This window comes from Scatophagus argus, chromosome 19, assembly GCF_020382885.2.
Source record: "Scatophagus argus isolate fScaArg1 chromosome 19, fScaArg1.pri, whole genome shotgun sequence".
NCBI classification, from domain to species: domain Eukaryota; kingdom Metazoa; phylum Chordata; class Actinopteri; family Scatophagidae; genus Scatophagus; species Scatophagus argus.
In genome coordinates, this window is record NC_058511.1 from 21065923 (window position 1) to 21072334 (window position 6412).

At 50.6% G+C, this 6412-nt stretch overlaps 1 pseudogene; it reads left to right on the top strand.

The window, feature by feature from the left end:
- Positions 1-3737: 3737 nt before the first annotated feature.
- LOC124050978 lies at positions 3738-6161 on the top strand (annotated as a pseudogene).
- Positions 6162-6412: the final 251 nt, after the last annotated feature.

Below are 6412 nucleotides of genomic sequence, written 5' to 3' on the forward strand. Positions count from 1 at the left end.
CCTGGCCACGACCCTGGGTTGTCAGGGTGTTGGTTGTCTAATAAACTTGGCCATATTGGTAGAAATAAGAGCCGCACCACCCCAAGTGGGATGAATTCCGTCTCTGCTAATGAGGCCAGGTTTTCCCCAGAAAGTCTCCCAGTTATCTATCAAGGCCACGTTGTTTTCTGGACACCACCGTGACAGCCAGCGACGGAGCGATGACATGCGGCTAAACATGTCATCACTGGTCAGATTCGGGAGGGGACCAGAGAATGCTACGGAGTCCGACATGGTTTTTGCCAAATTACACACCGACTCAATATTGACTTTGGTGACCTCCGACTGGCGTAGCAGAGTGTCATTAGCGCCGACGTGAATTATAATCTTACCATATTTACTTTTATCTCTCGCCAGCAGCTTTAAATTGCCCTCTATGTCGCCCGCTCTGGCCCCCGGGATGCATTTGACTATGGTCGCTGGTGTCGGCTTCACATATCGCAAAACAGAATCGGCAATAACCAGGGTCGGTTTCTCAGCGGGTGTGTCGCTGATTGGGGAAAAGCGGTTAGATACATGAAGCGGTTGGTGGTGAACCACGGGCCTTTGCTTTGGACTACGCTTCTTTCGAACCGCCACCCAACCTCCCTGACTTCCCAGCTGCTCGGGGGCTGCCGGGGGGCGGCTGACATCAGCTAAAGTAGCTAAAGTAGGCCGGTCCGCACAGGCTAACTGCTGCTGGCTAGCTGTCGGGACTAATGAACTGTGATCTACAGTACGAAGCCGGGCCTCTAACTCACTTAGCCTCGCCTCCAAAGCTGTGAATAAACTACACTTTCTACACATCTCACTCTCACGAAAGGAGGCAGAGGAATAGCTAAACATTTCACACACCTTACAGAAGACGGGAGAGGGAGAGGCAGAGGGAGAGTGAGTGGAAGAAGCCATGTTAGCACTAAGCTAAGCTCAACGACAAACAGGACGGGGATCGGAAAAGGAAAGAATCTAGATGATCGTGCGGTTAATAAACTTTTCCTAAAGTGCTTGTGTACTTATTTGTAAGAACCAACCACAGTAAAACCTAACACAAAATATGTCGACTGAAGTACACCAATACCACCGAACACCAAACGCTAGCAAGTGAATGAGTAGTGCGAGAACAGGAAGTGACGCAATACGCAATACGTTACCCAACGCAGGAGACCAGCGTTCTGAGAGGGAGAGAGAGAGAGCAGAAGCAGGAGAGCAAGAGAGAGAGAGCAAGGGAGAGAGGCAGAGGGGGTGGGGTGCGAGAGAAGGAGCACACCAGCAGAGATGCATAGCAGCAATAATAATACCAGAAGTATCGGAAATGTAGATAATGATAATGACAATGAAGTATACAGAAGGTATTATGGTGATTTTGATAACAATAGTAGTAACAATAACGGTAGTAGCTGTACTGAGTCGTAACAGATTTAAATCAGATTATGACTAAACAGTAGTAACCGCAGTAGGTTTTGAGCAGGGCGACAGCAGGATCACAGCAGGAGGTCCAGTCATGATTGATAGGAATCTGCGGGACAAGAAAGCACAAGGACTCCAGGGAAGAATTTGAGTTAGTAATATGCATTAATGGGACATGAATGTGTGCAGAAGGAGAGGGAGAGGAAGAAAGAGCTCAGTGCCTCATGGGAGGGCCCCCGGTAGTCTAAGCCTATAGCAGCATAACGAGGGGCCGGCCTAGGCCAGCCCTAACTATAAGCTTTATCAAAGAGGAAAGTTTTTAGTCTACTCTTAAATATAGAGAGGGTGTCCGCCTCCCGGACCAAAACCGGAAGATGGTTCCATAGTAGAGGAGCTTGATAACTAAAGGCTCTGGTTCCCAGTCTACTTTTGAGGACTTTAGGAACCACAAGTAGCCCTGTGTTTTGGGAACGCAAAGTTCTGGTGGGATAATAGGGTACTATTAACTCTTTAAGATAGGTTGGTGCCTGACCGTTCAGGGCTTTATAAGTGAGGAGGAGAATTTTAAAATCTATCCTGAATTTTAGCCAATGTAGAGAAGCCAGAACAGGAGAAATATGATCTCTCATGCTGGTTCTTGTCAGTAGTCGTGCTGCAGCGTTCTGGATTAGCTGGAGAGTCTTTATGGATTTATTGGGGCAGCCTGATAGAAGGGAGTTACAGTAATCTCCAATCTCTCTTACAGGAACTCCATGACTAACGTTTGTGAGTGTGGACGATGTATCATTAACATGAACAAATTGAAATCGATCTGATAAATAAGACTGAAACCAGCTTAATGCAGTTCCTTTGATGCCAATTAGGTGTTCCAATCTGTGCAGTAATATAGAGTGGTCAATGGTGTCAAATGCAGCACTAAGGTCTAAAAGTACAAGGACAGAGATAAATCCCTTGTCTGATGCCAGGAGGAGGTCATTTGTGACTTTGACCAATGCTGTTTCTGTGCTATGATGAGCTCTAAAGCCAGATTGAAAATTTTCAAATAAGTTATTATTTTGAAGAAAGTCATATAACTGATTGGCGACTGTTCTTTCAAGGATCTTGGAAAGAAATGGAAGGTTAGATATTGGTCTATAGTTGCTTAAAACCTCTGGGTCAAGTGTGTGTTTTTTAAGGAGAGGTTTGACTACAGCTACTTTAAAGGACTGGGGTACATAGCCTGTTATCTGTGACAGATTGATCATGTCTAATAGACAGGTGCTAAGTAAGGGTAAAGCTTCTTTGAGAAGGTTGGTAGGGATGGGGTCTAATAGGCATGTTGTTTGCTTGGATGAATATCCAAGAATATACGAGTGAGTATAGCTCATGGGGATCAGTAGGTGAAAAGCAGTCAAGATGATTATCTGTTTCTACTGTTAGTTCTAAGACACTAGTGTTTGATGTTACATCAGTACCAGCTGAGGTCAGTGGGTGCTGAATTTTGTCTCTAATGTTTAAGATCTTGTCGTTAAAAAAGGTTATAAAGTCATTGCTGCTGAGGGTCACAGGGATACAAGGCTCGATAGCACTATGGCTCTCTGTCAGCCTGGCTGCAGTGCTGAAGAGAAACCTGAGATTATGCTTGTTATCCTCAATTAATTTTGAGTAACAGGCTGCTCTGGTAGTCCATAGGGCCTTCCCATATAATCTAAGACTGTCTTGCCAGATTGAGCAAGATTCAGTAAGTTTGGAGGAACGCCATTTCCTCTCAAGTTTTTGCACGTTTTGCTTTAATTTGCAACCTCTGTATTATACCAGGGTGCAAGTTTCTTTTGCTTTATGAGTTCTCTTTCATAATATTTCGCTCGATGTCTCACTATGGGATGCACGCCTCACTGCAGACCTCAGAATCATCAATCTCATTACGCCAATCCTGATTGGCTGGTGAAACGTGTCCGTCCACCCCAGGTAGTACCATCTACCTTAAATAGTTCATGCGGACGGCAACACGTTATTCAAACACTTCTTCTCACTCGGAGCATATCTCGTGTCCTGGGCTAGCTAGCTTAACTGTCCACAGACGGGTCTTATTTAGCCTCTGTCGCCGGGCGCTACCTAGCTTTGGACATTTTATTTGCTTCGGCGGTCACACCAGATCGCTCCTCTGTGCTTTCCTCGCCCCACCACGGTCTGGTTAGCACTGTTCTGGACGCCTCACCACGGCTGTTCGAGTTTCCGAGCGCTAGCACACCAGCTATTCCCTCGGTTTTTTCTTCAGAGTAGCACACCAGCTACCCGCCTCTACTCCCTGCCTGCACACCAGCTCGTGAGGAATGGAGGCTAGAACCTCTCACACCAGAGGACACGTTGACTCTGAGGCCCGTCCTTGTCGCTGTGGGAATAAGATATCGAGCAGGGACCCACACCAGGTCTGCTTGAGCTGCCTAGGGCTGGAACATGCCCGGCTGGCTATCGATGTCCCCGGCTCGTGTCAACACTGTGCGGTGTTCACGATTAAGAGTCTTCGCCGACGGCTAGCCCGCCAGGCTAGCTTGTCTGGACATGACCCCATCTCCCTTCCGACGGCACCGCCGTCGAGGGCGGAAAGGAGAGGGAGGTCGTGGTGGTGGCATCTGAGGCTAGCGTCAGCTGGGGCTCCCAGCTCGAACTAGCGGACCCCCCGCAGGAGGAAGACGTCCTGTCATTGGGCTGGCTGGAGCCTGTTATGCTGGAGGAGCTGCGATATGCATCCACTCTCTCCCCCAAATGGGAGAGGTGGGCCGCGTTCGCAGCCCCACCCTGGGTGTTAAAGACGGTCTCGAGGGTATACAGGCTGCAGTTTGCCGCTGTTCCCCCGCGATTCGCCGGTATAATACACTCCCAGGCTCAGGGAGAGTCAGCTCGCGTTTTACAGGAGGAAATCATCTCACTGTTGAACAAAGGAGCAATTTGTGTCGTACCTCCCGCACAGTGTCAGAGCGGTTTTTACTCCAGGTATTTTCTGGTCCCCAAAAAGAAACGGGGGGGGGGAGCGGTATTCGCCCTATCCTGGATCTACGTGCTCTGAACAGACATCTCAGGAAATACAAGTTCAGGATGCTCACGCACGCATCCCTGTTGCGTCTTGTGTGTCAGAGCGATTGGTTCACTTCTGTCGATCTGAAAGACGCGTATTTCCACATCCCAATTTATCCTCCCCACAGAAAGTATCTGAGGTTTGCTTTCCAGGGGATTTGTTACGAGTACCGCGTGCTCCCCTTCGGTCTGTCTTTAAGTCCCAGGGTGTTTGTGTGGTGCACAGAAGCGGCGACAGCCCCGCTGAGACGGCAGGGCATCCGCTTGGCCGCATACCTGGACGACTGGCTGCTGCCAGCTCAGTCAGAGCAGGAGGCCAGGACGCACACGCGTACTCTCATACGACACCTATCCGATCTGGGTTTTGTGATAAACGCGGAAAAGAGCATGTTGTCTCCGACACAGAGCATAATCTTTCTGGGTTTATCTCTGGACTCGGTGACTTTCACAGCGCGCCTCTCGGCGGACCGAGTGAAAGTTTTCCGGGCATGTCTAGCGCTCTTTCATCCAGGCAAATCTGCTCAGTTCAGATTATGTCTTCGGTTACTCGGGCTGATGGCGTCTGCCATTCTGGTCGGCTCCACATGAGGGAATTCCAGCTTTGGGTGGCCTCACGCGGGCTAGATCCCGTGCGTCATGGCGCACGGAGAATGCTGGTCACACCAGAGTGCATCAGGACGCTGCGCCACTGGCGAGCTCCGTCCTTTCTGACCTCTCACATAAATTTTCTGGAACTTTCAGCGGTGTTCCTTTCCCTGAAACATTTTCTTCCGTCTCTTATGGATCATCATGTCCTGGTGAGAAAATACGACGACGGTGGCGTATATCAACCGTCAGGGGGGATTACGCTCCCGTCAGTTACACATGCTGATCCTGTGGAGCTGCGGTCGTCTCCTCTCGCTGAGAGCGACGCACGTCCCGGGAGTCCTGAACACGGGAGCAGACCTGTTGTCCAGGGGCGTGCCAGTATACGGGGAGTGGACTCTACACCCGGATATTGTGGAACAGACATGGGCCCATTTCGGTCGGGCCGTGGTGGATCTGTTCGCGTCGAGAGACAACGCGCAGTGCGCGCTGTTTTACTCTCTGCGCAGCGCGGATGCTCCTCTCGGAGTAGACGCACTAGCGCACGTCTGGCCGCACGAGCGTCTGTACGCATTCCCCCCCCCTGGCCCTGGTACCACCCACTCTGTCCAGAGTGAGAGAGCACGGCCACGCGCTGATTTTGATAGCTCCGCATTGGCCTGCGATGCACTGGCTAGCGGAGATATATCAGTTGATGTGCGCTCAGCCCTGGCAGCTCCCGCTGCGCAGGGACCTGCTATCGCAGGGGGGAGGGACTGTTTTCCACCCGCACCCGGAACGCCTGGCACTGTGGGCTTGGCCCCTGAGTGGCTAAATCTGTCAGCTGTGGGTCTTTCACAGCGGGTGATTTCCACCATACAAAGTGCTCAAGCCTCCTCCACTAGGTCTCTGTATGACTGTAAGTGGAGAGTGTTTGAGGGGTGGTGTCATAAAAACGGCCACATTCCCTTTCAGTGTCCAGTAGGAGTGATTTTGTCATTCTTGCAGGACCTGATTGACAAACGGAAAGCATTCTCCACAGTTAAAGTGTACTTGGCAGCTATCGCCGCCTGTCATGTGGGGTTTGGGAAGAAAACAGCAAGCAAGCATCCGCTGGTTTGCCGTTTGGGCAGTCCGTGCAGTGCGCACGTACATGGAGAGGACGAGGGGTGTCAGGAGGAGCGAACAGCTGTTCGTCTCCTGGGCTAACCCTCATAAGGGGAAACCTGTCACAAAGCAGCGTCTGTCCCACTGGGTGGTGGAGGCAATTGCTTTGGCTTATACGAGTCAGGGTTTGCAGTCACCTGTGGGCCTGCGAGCGCACTCAACTCGTGGCATGGCCGCATCCTGGGCCTTATTCAGGGGAGTT